We start from the raw sequence: 23,178 nt of genomic DNA, 5'->3' as shown, positions 1-23,178 counted from the left end.
TAATGTTCCGCCGGTACCACGACAGACCTCCCCTGTTCCGCCAGCTCCGCCACTTCCCCCACTCAAAACGGACCTACCGAAACCAGTACTACCTGATCTTACTAAACGACAAATTCAAGTCCAAATCCAGACTCCGCGAAGAGATAATGCTCAAGCATCCGCCTCAGGAGGTGCGACAGCGGGTCTACAGACCCCGCCACCGACACACAGATTGCATTTAAGGGATACGCAGAATCCTTTCCAGTCTCCCTACTCATCCCGGCTTGACGCATTCAAAGATAGGATGTCAGTTTGTAGATATGATCCAGTACCCGGAAAAGACGATCTAATGGTATTAGCATCACTCCGATTGAGATCTGCCACCGATAACTTGCTATGCTATGTAGGAATGCAGGAAATTCTCGACAGACTATATAAGTTCGTACTGACAGGGAAGGACCCCGAAAGTGTCAAAGCTGCCATGCATAAACAGAAAGTTGACGTTCAAGCACAGATATTACGATTTTTCATTAATTGTGTAATAAGAGAACGAGACAGGCCTGGGACAGATCAAAGTGAATTAGACGCATTGAACAAGTGGGGTCAAAATATAGCAGACGCAAGGCATGATAAAGGGACTTGCATAGCCAGAATGACCCAGAAAATAAGAAAGGCAGTATTGACAGCACACCAGGAAGAGAATGATAAAACTTCCTCAGAGGAGGAAGAGGAACATGAAACATCAGGAAAAGCATCAGGAAAATCCACAGATACTATAGCGTATGTAGGTAGGGGAGCCTACCTTAGGAAGGGTGTCCGTCCAGAGAGCAAGAGAGTTCTTTTTTCTGAGTTAACAAATCCGAATTCTTCTGAACATCAGTTCCAGGAAACTGATAAGAGGCTTCGAGACCGAATGGGGTACCATGTACTGAACTCAATGGACGAACAGGAATTAGCTCGGTCAGCTGTATTATGGGCCGAACATCCAGACATATATAATGATGACACGTTAGTACAGACATTCTTGAACCTTTCCCCGGAAGAACAGAAAATAGCAGGTGTATATATGATCCAGCACCTCCTCATCAAGTTCAGAAATCATCATTCTGATCCAGGTCCCTTACATGAAACATTAGAAGCACTACTCATGGATAGATGGAGAGGTTTTAGTACCAAATTAATACAGATAATTCTAGAGCAACGACGTAAGTATCACAACTTCTTAAGCTCTGAATATGTTCCCGCCCCGCCTCCAGAAAGAAAAACGTACCACATGCAATGCGGTGGTGGCATTGAAAGTCAGAATCCCTTACGAGAAGTACACCCAGTTATGGGTACGGACCAACGCTTGAAGCGTGTGTATGTTCACACACCACTGACTAAGTTAGAACTGTTAGAAATGAAGAAATTAGTTCCGTGCCATGATAAAGACCCTGCAGGTTTTCACAGAGAGCTCAAAGACATGTTACTAATGGGAGATTACACGTATGATGATATTACGAAAATGTTGAAAGTACTGTTGCCCACGGGCATTTACGAGAAATTAAAGGAAAAGGATTGGGAGGTGGGAGAGTCAAAGATAGCATGGGCGGAAATAGAGGACGAAGAAAGTAAACGAGTTCCAGGGTTAGGCCTTGGGGATCTGACTAAAGCATTACCAGGTTTAATAGTACAGGTTTTGCCAAGATTATTGACAACTAGAAAGGAAGATTGGGACGCAATCTCGTCCTGTAAACAGAAACAAGATGAAGATACTAGTGACTTTTATTCACGATTCGAGAAATGTTTCATCATAAATAGTGGTCTAAAAACTAGTAGCGAGTCATATCCACACCTTTTTGTAACAAAATTAGTAGAGAACGCCCTACCACTAGTTAAAAATAGAGTGTACAAGGTTGAAAGTACTTGGCAGGCAAATACGCCATCACAGATGTTACAAATGTTACAATATCACCAGAACAGAATTAGGGAAGAACAAGATCAGGAACAGAAACGTATGAAAGACACGAAAATGAAAATGTTAGTAGCTCAGACAATTCCAGCCGAGGGTCATAGAAAAGGTGGGGCCCAGACCAATCATTCTGCCGCTCCCGTTAAAGGGACATGTAATTATTGCAAGCAGCCAGGTCACTACGTACATGAATGTCCAGTCCTGAAACATAACATCGAGACAGGTAAAACTAAAGAAAGACCGCGTCCGCCTAGACATGAACAGGGTCATCAACAGACCTCACAGAACGAACAGCCAATGCAGAATACACAGTCTATGCATGATCAGTCCCATACAGTACAGACCGTAGCAGTACCACAGCCACAGCATGCTCAGACACAGCCCGCTGCCGCAACCCGGCAAGTTTCACAACAGATGTATCAGTATGCCCAGTCGGCATATCCAGATTATCAGCGATATACATGAAACAGCCTAGAGAGGGAAGGTGATTTGCCTCTTATTGAAATTCCTGTAGATCAAGAAGGTCCTTATGTACATAGTCACGTATTAGGAAAAGACAGAAAGTTTTTAATTGACACAGGGGCAAGTCGCACTACTATAAGTCATAATGAAGTTCCAGGGGCACCCCTCTCAGGCTCACAGAATGTTTCCCTTGGTTTTTCAGGACAGCCTATTGTAAATGAAGTGTCAGAACCAGTACCACTAGCTGTGGGTCCATTATCTCGAGTTACAGATTTGTTACTTACGAAATCATGTCCAGAAAATCTGTTAGGAATTAAAACACTGAAGGCTCTAGGGGCTATCATATGCTGTTCCCCGGAAGGAGTCAGACTCTTTCTACGGGATTTCAAGGGTCATTATGTTTTACGTGACTTTGATGTCAGATTGAAAAATGTACCAGATCACTTATGGGCAAAAGGCCCAGCTGATGTAGGTTGTATGCATATCACTCCATATCGTGTTACACTCAAGACAGGAGTTGTTCTACCCAGAATCAGACAATACAAGTTACCACCCGATGCTGTAGTGGCTTTACTGAAAATAATTGAAGAGCTTATTGCCCAAGGAGTGGTCGTAGAGACCGACTCCAATATCTGTAATTCACCTATAATTCCAATACTTAAACGTACAGACCGCAATGCACCGCCAGTATATCGGCTGGTGATTGACCTTCGAGAACTGAACAAATGTATTGTACCACAGTACCCTGTGGTCCCTGATATCTCCTCCCTATTGACGGCCATTGATTCAGAAGCAACGTTCTTTACTGTAATCGATCTCAAGAACGCTTTCTTCAGTGTACCTATTGACCCGGAGAGCCAATATCTCTTCGGATTCAGTTTAAATGGACAAAGTTTCAAATTTTCCCGCGCACCTCAAGGATTTACAGAAAGCCCCAGCATCTATAGCCAAGCACTGAAAAGACAACTAGATTGTATTCAAATGCCAGTTAATACCGCCTTACTACAGTACGTCGATGATCTACTGATCACCGCACGAAGTGAGCCCGAATGTGAACAAGCATCACTAACAGTTTTGCATTTCCTGGCCGACAAGGGACACAAGGTGTCCCCTTCAAAGCTCCAATTCTGTGTTCAGCAAGTTGTGTACCTGGGTCACTTGCTGTCCAAAGTGGGGAGACAGCTCACTCCCGATCGCATTCAATTAATTGTAAACATGCCACAACCCCAGACACAAAAGGAAGTGCGGGCCTTCATAGGCCTCACCTCGTACTGCAGACAATGGATTCCTCAATATGCCTTTCTAGCTAAACCACTCATTCAGTTAACGACACAGGAGGCAGCGACTTCGACTGTCCTCCCTTGGACTCAGGAACACACACAAGCCTTTGAGGAATTAAAGAAAGCTTTATGCCAAGCACCAGTTTTAGCGACACCATGTTACAGCAAACCGTTTACACTTTTTGTTACAGAACGTGACGGTACAGCGTTGTCTGTCCTCACTCAAGATCAAGCAGGTTCACATAAGCCTTGTGCTTATTTTTCAAGTACATTGGATTCAGTAGCCCAGGCACTCCCTGCATGTTTAAAGTCAGTAGCAGCAACAGCATTAGCAATCAGACAAAGCGACTCAATTGTTTTAGGTCATCAGTTAACAGTACAGGTTCCACATTCTGTAGAGGTTCTGTTAAACAGAACCCAGACTCAACACTTGACTATAGCACGACTTACGGGTTACGAATTGACATTATTCCAGCCACACATAGAAATCAGACGCTGCAGTATCTTGAACCCAGCGACATTGTTACCTACAGTTATGACAGATCCAGCTCCACATGATTGTATAGAAATAATTAATGCAGTAACAAAGCCCAGACGAGATTTAACAGATGTTCCCTTGACAAATCCAGACCTGACACTCTATGTGGATGGTTCATGCATGAGAACAAGTACAGGAGAGTTAGTGGCAGCATATGCAGTGACCACTGAAACTGAAGTTAAAGAAACACATCGTATTGATACACTGTCTGCTCAAGCGGCAGAGCTCATCGCTCTGACCCGAGCCTGTATACTAGCCAAGAACAGAAATGTTAACATATACACTGATTCCCGTTATGCGTTCGGAGTCGTACACGACTTCGGCATGCTCTGGCAGGAACGAGGTTTCCTGACCTCTCATGGTACAAAGATACAACATGGTCCACTCATTCAAGCACTGTTAGAAGCAATACATCTGCCTTCAGGCATATCCGTCATGAAGTGTAAAGCACATACTAAAGTCACAGATTCTGTTTCCCAGGGTAACGACCTGGCAGATCAGACAGCAAAACATACAGCACTGACTCACACTCAGACAACTGATACGATAAAGACAACAGATCCGACAAACTGCATGACAGTCAGAGATCCCACACTAGATGTTATTGACATTCAGACACATGCTACTGAAGAAGAAATAAAGAAATGGATTGAACTAGGAGGGATCCAGACAGATCAAGGTTGGATGACGAAGGGAAAATCTATATGGTTTCTCCCTGACTCTATGGTTCAAGTCATGATAAATACAGCACATAGTCCTGCCCACCTAGGAGAGAAAGCAATGTTAGACAGTTTGCAAAATCTCTGGTACAATAAACACTTACGAGCAGCAGCAAAACAGAAAGTGCGTACTTGCATGATCTGTTGTCAGTTCAATCCAGGTAAAAGCGTCCCTGTAGAGCAAGGTGGATTCCATCCTCCCGAACACCCTTTTGAAGTCCTCCAGATGGATTATATCCAGATGGACCGTTGTCGAGGATTTAAATATGTTCTCGTAATTGTCTGTGCTCTGTCCCGCTGGACCGAAGCATACCCAGTCCCAGATTACACTGCTCCGACCACTGCCAAACAGTTGGTTCGTGAATTTTTCCCACGGTACGGCTTGCCTCGTGTCGTGTACTCAGATAACGGTCAGCCATTCTCGTCTGCCCTAATGAAAGAAGTTTCCTTGTTATTGGGATACCAGTGGAAGTTCCATTGTGTCCGACATCCAGAAGCAGCAGGCCTTGTAGAAAGGCATAATCAGACATTAAAGATCCGCCTTGCCAAAATATGTCAGGAAAAAGGGGTCGACTGGATAGTCGCCCTACCAGTGGCACTATTCTATATGAGAATGGTTGCCCATTCGAGATCAGGGCTATCTCCGTACGAAGTGGTCTTTGGCAGACCACCGAATATGTGGGGGACGCCCATTCCTAAAAAGATAACCGATGTTGATTCTAACATGTTGACAGATTACCTTGCCTCCTTGATGTCTGCACTCCAATCATGTCGTTCACAGGTTGCCGCAGCCTTCCCTGACAACACCGATGTGAAGCCGCATGACGTCCGCCCCGGAGACGTTGTCCTCGTCCGTAACTTCGACAGGAAAAGTCCATTGGAGCCCCGCTGGAAGTCTCCGAAGACCGTTCTTCTTACTACAAAGACCGCAGTCAAGTTGGAAGGCAGAAAGGGGTGGGTCCACCTAAGCCATATCAAAACATTCCCAGGACTGAAACCGGAACAAGACACACCCACCCCCACCAAAGACTGTGATAACAAAGACTTTACCGAAGTCAAAAGAGAAAAGACTCCTCAAGAACAATACCGTATGAAATTACGATCTAGCAAGTCAGACAGTTTAATTGTTTAAGTCCTCCCCTAGGTGAATCGGTTAAATAGTTTCTGACATGTATCCCCTAGATCGAGTTAGAGAGAGAGAAGAAAAGAAAAGAACATATTGCAAATCACTTCGTAGTCACTGCATAGTGACACTAATAATTATGTTTATTCTCAGTATATTAATCATTGTTGCTAGCATCTTGTTATCTATCTACTATCCTATTTTCAAGCGTGAACAATCTGCTTACAATGTCTCTGCTGAACACACTTTTAGTGAGTTACCTCCTCATGAGCTTTCCTACAGACTCGCGCTGCGCAACAATACATTCATTAGTATGTTACATCATTCTCATCAAACTAACAATGCTACGAATTGCTGGATATGTGGCCGACTCCCTCCCTACCAGAATTACAAGGGAGCCCTGCCTCTGTTTCCGTATCCGTTCACTCACAATGGCTCCTGCGGAGCATGGTTTAAGATAATTAATTCTTTAGATCCTGACATTGCTGTTTTCGATGGGGGTTGGGTTTGGGGAAACCTGAACTTGGTCCTACTAGACGTCTGTTACCCGGATAAGGAGGGACTTCCCATTAGAATAGGAACTGATCTAGAAAATGAAGTATATGGATTAGGTAATTATACAATTAGCCTTATGATTCTTACTGTCGAATCCGAAGCCGCACCAGTTCTGCCCATTATGTCAGTACTACCAGTCACTGGTGAATTATGTATCAAAAAGAAAGGTTCAGTACACTTAGGTCATAGTAAATGCACTACTGTGGTCGAATTCAGTGATGATGGCAAATCATCTTTCAAAGCTATCAGTCATTCTTACTTTGTGTGTGGTCATACCGCATACATTCGTCTACCTCCAGATTGGGATGGTACCTGTTATATTGCATTCCTCTTGCCACCTGTTTTTCTAGCTCCTTCTGATTACCATAGAAATAGCAATCTAGTAAAGAATAGACCCAGAAGAGATGCCCCCCTTGTCGACTACACAGAAACGGCATGGGAACAGTACACTGATTTTAATAAAGGTTTCTTTTTCTTTTTAGGCCCTGTCCAGAATAGTAAATTAATACGCAGATTAACTAGAACACTTGAAGCCGTAGTAAATGAAACTACTTCCGCCTTAGGTAACTTAACAGAAGAACAGTCCGCTATGCGGGTTGTTGTCCTTCAGAATCGTCTTGTAATTGACGTCATCTTGGCAGATAGAGGTGGAGCCTGTAAGGTCATCGGGTCAAGCTGCTGTGTTTTTATCCCACAAAATGCACCATCTGTATATCAAGCTATCACCCGTCTCCATAAGATTGCAAATCAGATACATCAGACTCCAGGCACCTGGACTTGGTCCGGTTGGTTCTGGACAACGTTAACAGCTTGGGGATGGAAGATCCTATCCTTCCTAGGCATTGGCCTAGTCCTAGTATTCAGTTGCTGCCTGTGCCTGCAGTGTGGGCCAGCGATTTGTGGACTGTGTGCCACTTCTTGTATTGAACATTCCAGTTTTCATTCAAAACGTAACCGAAAGAAAGAAGAACAAATGATGTTACAAGAACAGACTGATCGATTCATGAGGATCGATATTTCATGAAGGGTCCGTAGGGAACAAGGAGGGAATGAGGAAAATTAAATTTTGGTCATGATGTGTTCCCTAGCGCGTACCCCACCGACTCCATGTACCAGCTTAAAGTGCATGTAACTTCCCTCCTGTGCCAGCTATGAAGACGCAAATACATTTGCGTCCACCGTCAACTTGTCCTCTTTCAGATCCACCATGAATGGATTATATAGCCCGTTCCTAAGTATGCTATGCCACCGTCTTTTTGTAGTACACTTTTCGCTTTCTCCTGCTCTAGCCAGAGTAGGCCCTGAATTCCTGCCATCTGAACCTCTTTTTGTGGCTCCTGGCTCTGCCCAGGCTACCTCTGTACTCATGAACTATGTCCTACTTTCAGCGCGGCCCCTCGCGCTCAGCTCAAGCCTGCTTTCTGCCAAGACTGACTATAACCTTCGAGTTATCTGTTCCGCTCCCCGAAGAATACATTCCTGCCTACTAGATCCTGTAAACATCCTCTCCAGCTGCAGAGCCAAAGGGCCGACCTGTCTTAATGCAAGTAATTCATAGCCTCCGTTGCCATGCTTCCATGGAAGGCCCCGTGCCCCCACGCTTCACATGTAGACACTTAGGCGCTCATACACGCATCCACAGTTAGCATAGAGTAGCTTCTGCCCTAGAGACCTTTCCGCCCAGATAGTATAGTCCCTAAACATCAGATATCAGATATGATAGAAGTACAAGTTGATCTGACATGCCAGACTTCTGTCTCTTTCCGTCAGTGTAAATGTCAAGTCCCCTGCACCCCGTCAATCACACGTCATGCAGCTGCGCGCGCATCCAAGCTTCCGATTTTCTGCTGACATTGCAACACTCTGTTAGCGCCACCCCTTGGTGCCACCCACTTGCGTCATCTATCAGTGACGTTTTCTAGCACACACCTTTAGTTCACGCCTAGTTTACGCCTCTTGATGATGTACTAGTACCACGTGTATACTGTTATCTTGTCTTCTCTCAGCTGTTACGCCTCTTACATTGATTCCTATGTATAAATCAAGTATATAAGCTATGTATTGATAATAAACTTGAGCGCGCTCATCTATCCCTTCTGACACCCCTGTGGTGGTCAGAACATGATATCCTGATTCCTTTATGAGGAATAAAACCCTTAGAAACTCTAACACCACGGACTCTGTTTTCTTTCCTTCTGATTGAGTTATTATTGATTAAGTACTTACCTGCATAGAAATTAAGAGAGTAAATTAATTATTTACGTCAAGGGGGTGAGGGTGAGGGGTCTGACTTGTTTAATGCCACAGATGCAACAATTATTAGCAGGGACTCCATATACATTCTCAGTAGGACGGCTGCATTTTTAAAAGCCCAGGAGCAGCTCATAGCACAGGAACGGATGTACAAGTAAGAGCACAATACCAGCTACACAGAATAGTGCTCAGCTTTCCTTTTAACAGCCGAATGCATTCTGGGAGTTGTCGTCCTGTTTCATTTCAACTATAACAGATGTACTAATGCACCCTAAAAGGTAAAGGCAAGCCCAGGGCAAAGCTCTGGAATCGCTGATGATATGGTATCATCTGGAGAGCATAGTATGGAAGACAACATTTCTTGCAGGAGAACTGATATACATTTAAATGTACAGCAGCAGATACACGTGGAAGAAGGAACTGTAATTGATCTCAATACGACTGCAACTTTCTGTTGAAGGAGCGAAATAACTCAGAAACACATGTCCAGGAATGCATCAAGCATTGGCTGTGCAAACACATATGTTAAAACACATCTAACAGGAACTGCATCTGCCATAATGATTTGCGGTATGTAATGCTGACCTGCAGTGTGCCCCCGCACCCCCTACCCTTTTGAAAATTGGGCCAATTTGCCCGAAAACAATGACGTGCAAAAGAAAGGCCTGAACTGGGACCCGGAGTGGCAGGGACCCGGAATAGCTGCTGACGTGATGCCATCTAAGAAGGAAAGCAGCTCCCAGGGTTGCCAGGTTCACAGATAGGTGCCATTTTTCCCATTTGTGCGAGGAAAAAAAAACAAGGGGGCAGGGAGAGAACAGACGAGTGGAGGGAGGGAAGGGGTGTGCGGTGAGAGAAAGGGGAGAGCGGACAACTCAGAGGTAAGGGACAGAGAGAAGTAGAGAACGGAAAAAATAGATAAAGGGGAGAAAGAAAGGAGTGAGACATATAGGCGGGGAAAGGAGGAAACACGGGGAATCGAGAGGGAAAGAAGAGATGGCGAAGCAGAGGGAAGGGGAGAGAAAAAGGTGAAGTAAGAGGGATAGGGAGAGACAAAAGGAAGACAGACTGCAACAAACAAGACGGAGGGCATTAATGTAGGGAGGGGGGAGGAGAAGTGCGACACGGCCGCAGCAGGGGGCGGAGCGGGGAGAGCGGCAGGGGCCTTTGAAGTGAAGCTAAGCTTCACTTCAAAGGAGTGGGAGGAGTGCTGCTGGGGAACAGATGGCGATTTGATGCTGTGCACGCGCATTTTAGGTCAATGCGCTTGCGCATTGACCTAAAAGCGCACGGGCACAGCACCAAATCGCCAGTCTAGGCAAACCTTGGGTAAACCTTGTTTAAGCGCCTATAGTCTTGCTCAATGCGCATGCGCATTGAGAGGCGAGACCTAAAAATGTTGGGCCCTAGAAGGTATTTCTTTACAAAATAACCACTGAGTGTACTCCTGTGATACTACTTCCCCTACTCCTAAATGCTTTTGTGAATCGGCCTCTTAGAGTCTGTTTCACCACATATATCGTAAACAGTCTTTGCATCCTAATATTCATCAAAATTATTTGCATTGACTTCAGAGTTTTAGTGTGTCCACATAAATCCCCTAAGGTATGCAGGGAAGTCTATGCAGATCCTAGATTGATATGTGAATTCCTACTGACCCATACTGCAATATGAGGACGCACCAATCACTGGAGTGAATAGGGTTGACCTGCACATTAGCACATGCATTTTATTAATTTTTTTTCTACATCTGGAAAGAATATTATATGTTGTTGATGTTACGACTTGATAACCGTTTAACGAGGGCTTCTTAAAAGAGAAAGACACATTTGCCTGACATTATCTACCTTTTAAAAGATGTAATCAATTGACCTGCAACGATTACGGTGAAGACAGAAAATGTACATGTGTTGCTATGAAGAAAAAAGCTGAAGCGTTTACACCATAAAACCCATTGTCACGCAAGAAAAGAAAGTCACTGTTTTGGCCTGATGAAGCGACCTTAAAGTTGTGAAATACGTGTCGGCCAGATTCTGTTACCAATAAATAAATAAGATTTGAGCATTAAAAAAATTAATAAATTAAAAAAAGGATGAGATGGGGCGGGAAATCCTTTTCAATTGCTGCAGCCAAACTCTGGAACTCTCTCCCTGAGGAAATTCGGGACAACGATCACACACTCTTTTTCGAAAGGTGTTAAAGACCTGGTTGTTCGCCTAGATGTCTGTCCGAGCGTGCCCTTTCTGCCTGCATGGTGCTCTGCTGTTAGCGTCGTGATGCCCTTGGGCTAAGTTAGCGCTTTTATAAATCTTATATTCAGTCATTCATTCAGGTGGCCCGTTGTGCCGCAGCTGACTGGAGCCGAAGGCCAGATTCTACATTTTGCATGTACTCTGGGCCCTCCTTCAAGTTTAATTGACATGAACTTGATTATCTTCTGTACTCCAGCTACTGAAGTGTTTCCAGTGCAGTCTGCCTGCTTACTTCTGCATGTGTTTTTTGGTCAATAATTTTTTTCTTTCAGATTCTACTGTTCCCCAATGAAGGAGACAGGAAATCGGATTTACTCTACTGATTTGCACATTTTCCCGGTGTCCCAGCCAGAGACCTCACCTGCTTGGAGCAGCTAAACTCTGCGGGTGGAAACACACTCAAATATGGGTGTCCCCTTTGAGCTCATATCCTGATCCTGCCTGAGTGGAAGAGAAGTGCGAGCAGAGTGGGCAGAGCGCAAGCGGGTGTGGCGAAGCGGAGTGAACGCAGCAGGAAGCCTTGGGCTGGTTGCAGCGCAGTAGGCTGGGGGACATACTGCAAACCAGGAGCCGCTGCCTGTCAGCGTTGTCCCAGTTTCGTCTCCTAGGACAAATAGGGTAGGGCGCGCAATCGTCAGAGCAGCTGGAGCGGAGGAGAAGCGAATCAAGGCAGTAGACAGTGGTTTTCAGCAGCGTGTGGGTATGGGCTTTAGGCCACCGGCTCCTCATGCGCAGGCGGCAGGCGTTAGGCCGGTGCGGCTTGCGCCTCTTAAAGGAGTCTGCACCCCGACACGATTGCCTCGCCTGCGCCTATCTGATGATCACATTAGTACTAGTTACTGCTTCCCACCTGCCGCCCACCAGTTGTTGTTGCATCCTTGTCGTCCGACAAACGTTGCCGGCAGCCTGCCTGCTTGATTCTTTGATACCAGTAATTTTATTTATTTCGACAACTCTATCATTTTTTAGCAGGGCACAAGTCCTAAAAAAAGAAGTGGGGGGACGCTGTCACCGGAAGTGACGTCACGACAGGAAGTGACGTCACGAAAGGTGGCTTGTACCATCGGGCTCATTGCCTCCCCTCGCTCACCCCTTAGATGCGATTGCATCTAAGAAGCCAGCGCGTGAGCAGCGTGCTGAGTGAGCTCCGATCTCGTCCCAGAGAGGCCAAAGAGTGAAGTCCAGCTGTTTGGCAGGGGGGACGGCGTCCACCCGGTAAAATAAGTGGGGGGACGTCGTCCACCCGGGTGGTACCCCGACACGAGCCCTGCATTTGAGTCATCCTTGTGCACAGTTGCATTCTATTGCATCTTCCAAGCAGTTTCTCCTTGGCTTGGCTATGTGGATTAGAGGATGAGGAGGAGGGGGGTAGGTGGGTAGGAGAAGGAGGAAGAGCAGGAGGAGGGGGGTCGGAGATGGAGGAAGAGGGGGAGGAGGAGTAGGACTACTCATGCCCCCGGATCAGATATACTGACAGCCTTGCACCTCCCAAAGCCCACACCATATAGCTTGGATGATTAAGCATACATACATCTACGTAATCTGCGCCATATAACCTAAACAGGCTGGGGAAATTGGTGATGGAGCTGTCACTACCCGGGCTAGGCGGCTCCTTTCCTCCCCCCAACCTCGTCAGCCTCTTCCCCTCTAGTGACATCATCTTCAGCGCTATTGTTACAAGGGTTTGTCAGGTCGAATATATATATTTCAGAGCCCCTCCCCTTATAAATCTAAGTTTTTGGGAAACGGGAACAAGGAACACCAGGCACAGAGCAAACATGAGACCTCCAGCCTCCCTAGTCTGGCCAGCCAGAGGTCCACCCTCAGGATGAGGATAAGGATTCGGGGTCCTCTCCACATATTGCATCTAGCCTATGGCCACACTACAAATCCCCGCATCCAAGGCTCAATTCCAGCTCGTGAAGAGCGTACCAAAATAAGAAGTCTCTGTCATATTTATTGCTGGATAGTTGATGTGCATCATTCGAGTTGCGCGAAGCCTAGGACCCTATCTTTTTCCTTTAAACCTATTTCTCCCCTGCAATCCAAGGTCACATTAGAGGGCTCTTGTTGGACTTGGCCCATTTTCCCAAAATTTTTCGCTTTTCACCCCCCTATTTTAGGATGTCTCCCCCATGGTTGAGAAATGTATAGGCCATGTGTGGTGTGAGATGCCCTAGTAAATGTAATGCAATGGTGTGCGTACTTGTTAACCCCCCATTGTAGGAATGTACCCTGGTAACATGCTGCGTTTAAAATAGATTTATTTACAACAAGGGGTGGTGATGGACAGAGTCTCTGAATTAAGCAGAGTACTCTCACCCAGTCAAGAGATCAGGGCTAGATCCAACACCGTTTTTTAGCTCACTGCACCATCCCAGTTCAGAACCTGGCTATATGCAAATTAGTCTGTTCCTGTCCCAGTGCATGATGGGAACAGGGCAAACCAAACTACCGAGCCAATTCTTACACTGGGAAGGAAACAAGCTTCCGGGGACCGGTTTCTGGCATTTCAGCCGTCGTCGGCCCGGCTTGCTTGAATCCTGATGGTGCAATGAGCAAGGGACTCACATCTGAGTATACCCTTCCACGCTTAGGGTGGACAAAATTATTTACAACAAGGGGTGGTGATGGACAGAGTCTCTGAATTAAGCAGAGTACTCTCACCCAGTCAAGAGATCAGGGCTAGATCCAACACCGTTTTAAATAGCGTTTAAAATAGATGCCATGGCTGTGTGGGGTGCCAACTGACTGTGGTAGGTTAGCAGTCTAGTTGTTCGGTTCCCAGCCATCCCAGCTCTTGGAGGGAAGCCTGGCACCCAGGGTGCTCTTCTCCTCCCCTTGAGCCATTTAGAACCAGTTCACCAGACACTTCTAGAAGCTCCTGGCACTGTCTGGGAGGTGGGGTGAGGGGCGCATAAATAGGCTGGCTGTGCCACCATGTGCTCAGACAGAGCAGGGACATGAAGATGAGGGGACCTGCTGTCAGGGGGTACTGCCACTTGTGCCTGTGTGCTGGACCCTGCACCCAACTGAAATCCCTCTACTGTCCCCAGGGCTAGTGAAATCCCCACTGCAGGAGTCAAGGCTGCTGCACAGGAGGAGTGCCATGCTACAGTGGAGGATGGTTTTTAAAGCTTCCGCCCTGTCCTGATGAGTGCCCACTGACTGCTGACCTTGCCCAGTAGTGCCTGCTGCTCTGCTACCTGGCCCGTGAAGAAGGAAGAGCGCTACCAAAAGTGCCAGGAGAAGAGGAGTGTCTGTCCTCTGCAGCGCTGGGCTGAGATGGCACTAAATTGGATTGGACTGCGCTCCCAGGAGGTAAGGAGCTAGTACCTACCGCGCGGTGTTTCGAGAGCGTGAACATTCCAGTGAGTGTGCCCGGCTGCCTGTCCCTTAGCGCGTAGAACAGAAGAGCGCTTGAGTGGACTGCCAGGGAGCACCTCTGACTGTGCTCAGAAGGAGGTGAAGAGCGCTACAACTGTCCCCATCTCGCCTGCTGACTAGCGCCTGGTGAGTACAGTGCAATATTACAAGCGCCGGAGGTGAGGGGCTGATCCCTGTGAGTGCCTGAACTGCGCCAGGAAGAACTGTTCTATCTCAAAGCACCACGGGAACCTACCCCGCGTTATTGCTGCCATCGCGGGTGCCCACCACGCGTGTGGAGACTGCCTGCATACTTGAACACGCAGCGGGAGCCTACCCCGCGTGATTGCCGCCTCCGTGCTGTTATTGGAAACCGGTGCCTACCCCGTGTATTGCCGCCCTTTTGTGCCAATTAAAACTGACAGGAGCCTACCCCGCACTTCGCCGCCACTGGAACTGCTCACCATCACCGCCGAGGCCCGGGAGACATGAGGGAATCTGCGCGGGCCTCGCCGCGCTGGGAGACAAGAAGGCGCCACTGAGGATCTCCGCCGCGGCCCCCGGAGCCTGGGGAGGGCCGCCGCGGTAGAGGAAGGCCACAGTAGGCCCCGGAGCGATCCTCGAGGCCGACGTCATCGGCCGCGTTTGGGGGGCAGGCGCGGGCCCATTGGTTCCTGTCCCAGCGCCCACCGGAAGCCGCCACCTCATTGGCTCCTGTGCCTGGCCCCTTTGGAAGCAGTGCAGCCATTGACAGAGGCTGCTGCGCCCCCGCAAGAGCCACGCAAGGATTGGCTGCTGGGCCCGAAGGCAGCCAGAATACCTGGGGCTGCCCGGACATCACCGACGGGAGCTGCAGAGGAGCAAGACCCCCCTCGGCCTGCCCCAGACCCAGATGAGGAGCCGGTGAGTGGGGCGGCGTGTTGGGGGTTGTGTCGTGGCATATTGCCGGTGCCCTCCCCCGGTGTCAGGATTCTTTTGCTGGGCTCCTGGGAGCGTCGTGGGTGCTGGGACAGGCACCAGGAGTGCCGCATTGGTGCCCTGCACAGCTGCTCTGCCTGAAGGTGGGTAGCTGCAACGTGGGGGCAAATGTGAATCCCCGAGCCAAAAGGGGGCTCCACCGGGCCCAGAACTAACTTGGCTGGACACCACTGCCCCGCTGGACAGAGGGCAGTGGCAACGATTGGGGAACACACTGTCTAGGCTTGCGAGGCCTCAGAAGATTGACAGCATAGGTAGAGTGGCCGAGGTTATGTCAGATATAGTTCCCCACCTAGCTATAGGCGTAAGGTGTTTTCTGCCCCATGTTGGACCACCTCATGTTTCATGTCTGCTGATAGAATGCCCTAATGCTGTTTGCCCCCACTGCTTACGTCGCAGGCGAATGTGCTCTACGTTAATGTGTGTAACCCCCATGGTGATGCACCTATACTAATGTGCCTAACGTTTTATCCCCAAGGGTGATGCCCACTGTTAATGTTGATTATGCTCACAGGTCAGGCCTACTGCTTTCAGGCTAAATGGGTTTATGCCAATGCAGGTTTTGGGCCTAGTGTTTTCCGACCTACAGATGGGGCTTGACTTCCTGTGATTATCCCTAGTGGCCCCATACTGCTGCCCCTGACACCTGTGAAGGCCTGCCCTGATTTACGCTAATGCTATACCCACTGTTAAGGGGATTTACGCCAAATGTTTTGTTGTATGCTGGATGCCTTGCACGATTGGAAGGCCTGTTGGTCCCAGTGAGGGGCGGCCAAGGTACTGGTGTGGGTATAAGGTATGATGTACTTACCTGCATAAGGTTATGCCCACGGTGTTTATGCCATTTTTATGCGCACTGTGTTTCCTGCCTCATAAGTTATGCCAATACATCTATGCCTAATGCACTAGAGTTGTAATGCCTGTGGTACCAGCCTTATGTTTAGGCCCCGTGTTCATTGTCATGTTATATATTTAGCGACAGACTGTGCCCTCGTCCTTTACCCTTACCTTCACCCGAACTGTACCAGCGATGGTTCTGGCTGCGGCCCGTTGGGCGCTGCCTTGTAAATAGTCCCCAAGCAAACCATTACCCAGTGCCGGCTGGCACCATTTACATGCTACTGTGATTACGTTCTACTGTGTTGATCTGGTAATACACTTATTGTTTTCACCCAAACTGGTGTGGTCTCTTTTTGTGGTGTGCCTTGTGTGTTGCCTGTGTGTACTGCGTGGATGCTTCACACATGTCCTCTGGAGTTTGGCCCGCCCGTTCAGCACCATGCTACCCCATTTCTAACAGCTCTTCACCCCTTTTACGGCAACCAGCACATGTTCCAGAGCACCATCCTAGAGCAAGATCTGCTCCAGCCCCTACACCAGTATCAAACAGGATTACAAATTATATTCATAAACAAGTCGCGCCTGCCCTGTTAAACATGAGAAAACCAGGGAAGTTAGGCAATAAGAGTGGCAATCGTCCAACAAAATCACTCTGTATAAACACTTCCACTAACTTTTGTTACACAAGCAACTCCTGCCCCTTCGTACCTTGCTCAGGGAACAGGGAGTCTCTCTTGGAATATGCAATTGTACCTAAGCCGCCCAGCTCTTTTAGCCTCCCCATGCCATCATGCACACATAGGTGCAAAATCCAAATTGTTAATTCCCCCAGTAGTTTCATCCAAGGCCTCAAGTTACAGCAGTATAACATCCATGACCTTCCACCAGAAATGTTGCTCCCAGTTCGTTGGGGCGCATGATATTACCGCAAACGCCATGGTACTTAGAGACCCAGAACCTGAGGCGTGTTCTGTCGCTTCAGATCCTACGTTCTATTCCTCATTAGAACATTGGAATGTTGGGAGCTGCATTGAAAACAATGGAGTGCTCCGGGCTTATAATGGCCGGTATAAGCCTGGAGCTCCAACATTCCAATGTTTCTTTGTTCACAGCTCAGTCTGTGAACAAAGGCTTCAGGGAGCCTGAGGGGATTCCAATCCCCTCGCGCTACCATATATTCGTGACTTTGCCACAGTGAGTGCCCCATTGAGAGAGAGCTGCCAAAGAAAATGTTTCCATTCCATTAGTCCTCGGTATGTGATTGTAGCTTCAAGAAAAGAAAATAAGCAATTGAAAATGCAACTGAAACGCCTTCTTTTAATCCATTGCATACTGAAATCCTAGTTGATGCAAGCCTGGTGGGTTTGGGTGAGATGCTTTCTCAACACAACAGACACATTGTGGCCTTTGCCAGCTGAAGTCTGTCTCAGACTAAATGGGCCTATTCTCAACCAGAGAAAGAAATCCTGGCTGTAGTGTGGGCTTGTGAACATTTTCATGTGTTTCTGTACAGAAAGCATTTTACTGTTATTACTAACTACCAGACGTTGCTCACCATTTTCAGAAATCTGAAAGCCAAGATGCCCCCTTGTACCGAGATGTGGGGGTTGTGTTTGCAAGAGTATGACTACACTATTGTGCACAAGGATCAAAAACACGATGACTACCGATCAAGAGTGCTGTTACAGTGACACTGTGCAACATCTAAAGCAGCTGAAGAGTATATCAACTTCATAGTAAAGTCCCGTACTCCTGCATATACATACGTTGAGCAGATCATTGCTCCTACCAACACAGACAGAGACATAAACACTCTCAAAGATATCATTGCAACGCAATCATGGAGAATACGTACTCGACTATTGCTATTACTACTGTTGCCCATCTGGAGATTTTTAATATTAATTGCTACCTGTGTGCATAGCGCCGACGCTGTAACTGACCGCATTTGTTTTGGTGCATCTACTCTGCCCTCGCATAGCGCCGTGTTGTTGTTTAGAAACCCTCCATTTTGTTGTGCCTGCAGCCCGTCCCTCCCCCTTCGCTAACGCCTCCCAGCTCACCCTCCCACGCTCCGCCCCCTCCACCTTCCATTTATGGCCAATGCCCCCACGCGCAGCGTCCACGCGCTACGGCCTCGCCGAAGGTGCGCCAAAGGTAAGCCCGTCTACGCCCGTCCGCGCCTGGACCGCGCCCAGCGCCAGACCCCCTGCCCCTCGCGCTGCCCAGCCCCCCCGCGTTACCTACGATGCCGCCACCCTCCTAGCCCTTAACCCCGGTCGCGCCCCAAACTGCTTCCAAGCCGCTCCTGGTCGCACCCATGGACCGTTCTCCTGCCCCTCCTGCGAATTTAGCGGCACCGACAACATCTCCGCTATGACCACAACACAGATTCCCGACCCCAACCACCTAGAATGCATCCTTCTCAACACCCGCTCGGTCCACAGGCACGCCATTGACCTTTGGAACCTACTTGACACCATCTCTCCTGACGTCGCCTTCCTAACGGAAACATGGATGAACGCTTCCTCCGCCCCTGACATCGCCATCGCTATCCCTGATGACTATAAGATCACACGCAAGGACCGCACTGACCATACAGGAGGTGGAATCGCCATCGTCCATAAGAAAACTATCCGCATCTCAACCAGCTCTGACGCCAACCTCGCCAACTCCGAACACCTTCACTTCCAGATCCACATCGACCCCAAGACCACACTCCGAGGCACTCTCCTCTACAGACCACCAGGACCCCGCGCAAAATTCAGTGAAGACATCACGGACTTCATCACCCCACACGCGCTCCCCTCCAAAGACTACATCCTTCTGGGAGACCTCAACTTCCACCTTGAAAAGAGCAACGACCGCAACACCGCCACCCTCTTGGACAACCTCGCCAACCTCGGACTTAAACAACTGGTCACTTCCCCCACCCACATCGCAGGTCACACTCTAGACCCCATCTTCACCTCCAGCAACCATGTCTCCTTCAGCCACACTACGGATCTCCTCTGGACTGACCACAGCTGCGTTCATTTCACCTACAACAAGCCGAAACCCACCATCCACCTCCAACCAACTCTACAAAGAAACTGGAACAAAATCACCACAGAACAGATCTCCACATCGCTCCTTCAAACCTCCCCAGCCCTCTCTTCTAACGCCAACGAAGCCGCCTCCAACCTCACCCTTTGGTTATCCAACACCGCCGACAACTTAGCACCACTGAAAAAACGTCAACACAAACCTGGCATCAAAAAGGCCTCATGGTTCAACGACGACCTCAAGAAGTCCAAGAAACTGTGCCGCTCCCTTGAGAAGACCTGGAAAAAAGACCCATCCACCAGCAACAAGGACGCCTTCAAAAGCGCCATCCGTACTCACCACCAACTGATCCGAAAAGCCAAGAAAACAGCATTCAAAGATCGACTTGACAACAACGCCCACAACAGCAAGGAACTTTTCAACATCGTCAAGGAATTTTCCAACCCCTCGGCCAACTCCAACGACATCACCCCCTCTCAAACCCTCTGCGATTCCCTAGCCTCTTTTTTCCACAACAAGATTGCTGACATCCACAATAGCTTTGACAACCAACCCGGAAGCCAACCCACCCTACCATCAGCAGACCATCTTCCCCCCGTTAACACCCTTAACGCCTGGAACCCAATCTCCACTGAGGACACCATCCGCCTGATGAACTCCATCCACTCTGGCTCCCCCACAGACCCATGCCCTCACCACATCTTTAACAAAGCAGACTCCGTCATAGCTCCGCACCTCCGAGACGTCATCAACTGCTCCTTCAACTCCGCTACCTTCCCAGAAGACTGGAAACACGCTGAACTCACCGCCCTTCTGAAAAAACCAACAGCAGACCCCACCGAACTCAAAAACTACCGCCCCATCTCGCTTCTTCCATTCCCGGCCAAAGTCATCGAGAAAGCTGTCAACATCCAGCTCGCCGCCTTCCTCGAAGCCAACAAATCACTCGACCCCTCACAATCTGGCTTCCGAGCCAAACACAGCACTGAGACCGCCCTCATCGCAGCAACAGACGACATTCGAACTCTACTGGACAATGGAGACACAGTCGCCCTCATCCTCCTCGACCTCTCTGCAGCCTTCGACACAGTCTGCCACAGCACCCTTTTACAACGCCTCAGAAATATCGGAATCCAAGGAAAGGCACTGGAATGGATCACCTCGTTCCTCACCGGAAGAACCCAGAGAGTTCGCCTCCCACCATTCAAGTCCGAGGCCTCTGAAATCATCTGCGGAGTACCACAAGGATCCTCACTCAGTCCCACCCTCTTCAACGTATACATGAGCCCCCTCGCGGCCATCGCCCGCCAACACAACCTCAACATCATCTCTTACGCGGATGACACTCAACTGATCCTATCCCTCACCAAGGACCCCAGCACCGCCAAAACTAACCTACACGAGGGAATGAAAGAAGTCGCTGAATGGATGAAACAAAGCCGTCTGAAACTGAACTCAGACAAAACAGAAGTCCTCATCTTAGGTAAATCCCCCTCTGCATGGGACGACTCTTGGTGGCCGGAAGCCCTCGGAAAAGCACCCATCCCGACAGACCACGCACGGAACCTAGGCGTCATCCTGGATTCCTCACTCTCTATGAACAGACAAGTCAGCGCCGTATCCTCTTCCTGCTTTAACATTCTTCGCATGCTCAGAAAAACATTTCGCTGGATCCCCTCCGAAACAAGGAAAACAGTCACCCACGCTCTGGTCACGAGCCGACTGGACTACGGAAACACCCTCTACGCAGGTACTACCGCAAAACTCCAGAAGAAACTACAACGAATCCAAAACGCCTCAGCCAGGCTCATATTAGACATCCCACGCAACGAACACATCTCTGGTCACCTTAAAGACCTCCACTGGCTACCCGTCAATAAGAGGATCACTTTTAGACTGCTTACCCACGCACACAAATCACTCTACGACATCGGACCAGAGTGCCTCAACTCTCGACTGTCCTTTTATACCCCCTCCCGCCAACTTCGCTCCTCCAGCCAAGCCTTCGCCACTGTACCTCGCATCAACAAGACCACCATGGGAGGCAGATCCTTCTCATACCTGGCTGCCAAAACATGGAACTCTCTCCCCGATTACCTTCGCCTCACCCAGAATCACCTAGCGTTCAGAAAGCAGCTTAAAACGTGGATATTTGACAAATAATCCTCCTCCCCTTCCTAAGCGCCTTGAAACCCTCTGGGTATGTAGTGCGCTATATAAATGTTATGACTTGACTTGACTTGACTTGACCTCTCACAGATTATGTTGAATTTCTGAAATTTAAAAATGTTCCGGAACAACATTCTGCAACTCGAGAAGGGATTATACTATGAGGTTATAGAATTGTCATACCCGAGATCCTGAGACATCAAGTGATTGAAATGCCACACGAAGGACATCGTGGAGTTGTCGCCACCAAGAGAGCCTTTAGGGACGTAGGGGCACATGCATCATTGAAAATTGCATTCGCAAATCGTGCGAATTGCAAAATTCGGCCGTTTGCGAATGCAATTTGAACTTTTGGGATGCATCATCATTTTTGTACTTTTCGATTTCTTGAATTGCGATTGCATTTAAGGAATCTCAAATTTAGATTCCTTAAATGCAATGCATCAAACGTACAATATGAGTGATTTCGCTAATAAGGGGAGCAAATTACCATGAAGATGATCTTCATGGTAATTTGCAAAAACGTAGAAAAATGCACTAAAGTGCATTTTTCAAAGTTCCATTTTACACACACACATGCCCTTGGGGCATGTGTGTGCTCAAGATGCACTTATAGGCAGATTTCAGGGGTTCAACAGGGTGTCCTTTGGACACTCCTGTACCCTTGAAATTGCATTCTCAATTTGCGATTCTCTAATTGAGAATCGCAAATTGAGAATGTCTTCCCATTCATTCCTATGGGCCTCTAGGCCCATAGGAATGAATGGGGAGGTATTCCTTAATTGCGATTCTCAATTAGAGAATCGCAATGAAGGAATTTTAAGAAATCGCTATTTTTTTAGCGATTTCTTGATGCATTGCATTTTGCGATTCCTTATTTTTCGCAATTAAGGAATCGCAAAAAGCAATATTGATGCATGTGCCCCTAAGTGTGGTTTCCACACCTTGATGAACGAGTTGAAAAGAAACTGAAAGCCTGTCTCCTGTGCAGTTGCTTATCCCCGAAGACAACACAGCATCCTTTGAATAGGACATGACCTGCTCAAACAAGCATGGGAGAGAGTTGCAGTTGTTTTTTTGGGCTCCTTAACAATGGACATCATCTCATGGATGTTATTGATCAGTATTACCATTTCCCTTTAGTGAAAGATCTATCGTCAACCACCTATGATCAAGTCATTGAGAGGCTGGATATTTTTGCACAGTGGGGTCTTCCTTCCATCCTTAATTCTGACAACAGTCCACCTTTCAAAAGCCGAGAGTTTATGGACTTTCTTGGTCACTTGAACATCAAGCATCAGAAAAGTACACCTCTCTGGCCACAGGCAAATGGTGTCATTGAACAATTTATGAGCACTTTGAAGAAAGTGGTTCATCACGCTGCGCTGAAAGGAATTGATCTAAAGACAGATATATCCAACCCTTTAGGCATTCATATCAACTCCTCATTTAACGACGGGTGGAAGCCCTGCCACCTGTAAGGGAGAGCCATTGGGACCACGCTGCTGCGTGGACGGTGAGTCGAGTGATAGACACTCATGAGGTTCATGTCATGGGCACTGTTCACAAAAGCAAAATAAAAATCTATGCTGATGAGCGCCGATGCACTCGAAAAATAGTTTCAAGAACAAGGATGAGTCCTAGTCGAACAGGAGCGAAAGCGCAAGA

The 23,178-nt window shown here is 48.0% G+C and overlaps 1 protein-coding gene across 1 annotated transcript in view; it reads left to right on the top strand.

Moving 5' to 3' along the window:
* LOC147665984 (GDNF family receptor alpha-4-like) overlaps positions 1–23,178 on the top strand; it is a 432,571-nt gene that overhangs the window by 385,826 nt on the left and 23,567 nt on the right. The gene's annotated exons all lie outside the window — the stretch shown is intronic.

Source organism: Lissotriton vulgaris, unplaced genomic scaffold (genome assembly GCF_964263255.1).
Source record: "Lissotriton vulgaris unplaced genomic scaffold, aLisVul1.2 SCAFFOLD_459, whole genome shotgun sequence".
NCBI lineage: Eukaryota > Metazoa > Chordata > Amphibia > Caudata > Salamandridae > Lissotriton > Lissotriton vulgaris.
Note: the sequence above shows the minus strand (reverse complement) of the source record. Positions and strands in the feature narration are given on the sequence as shown.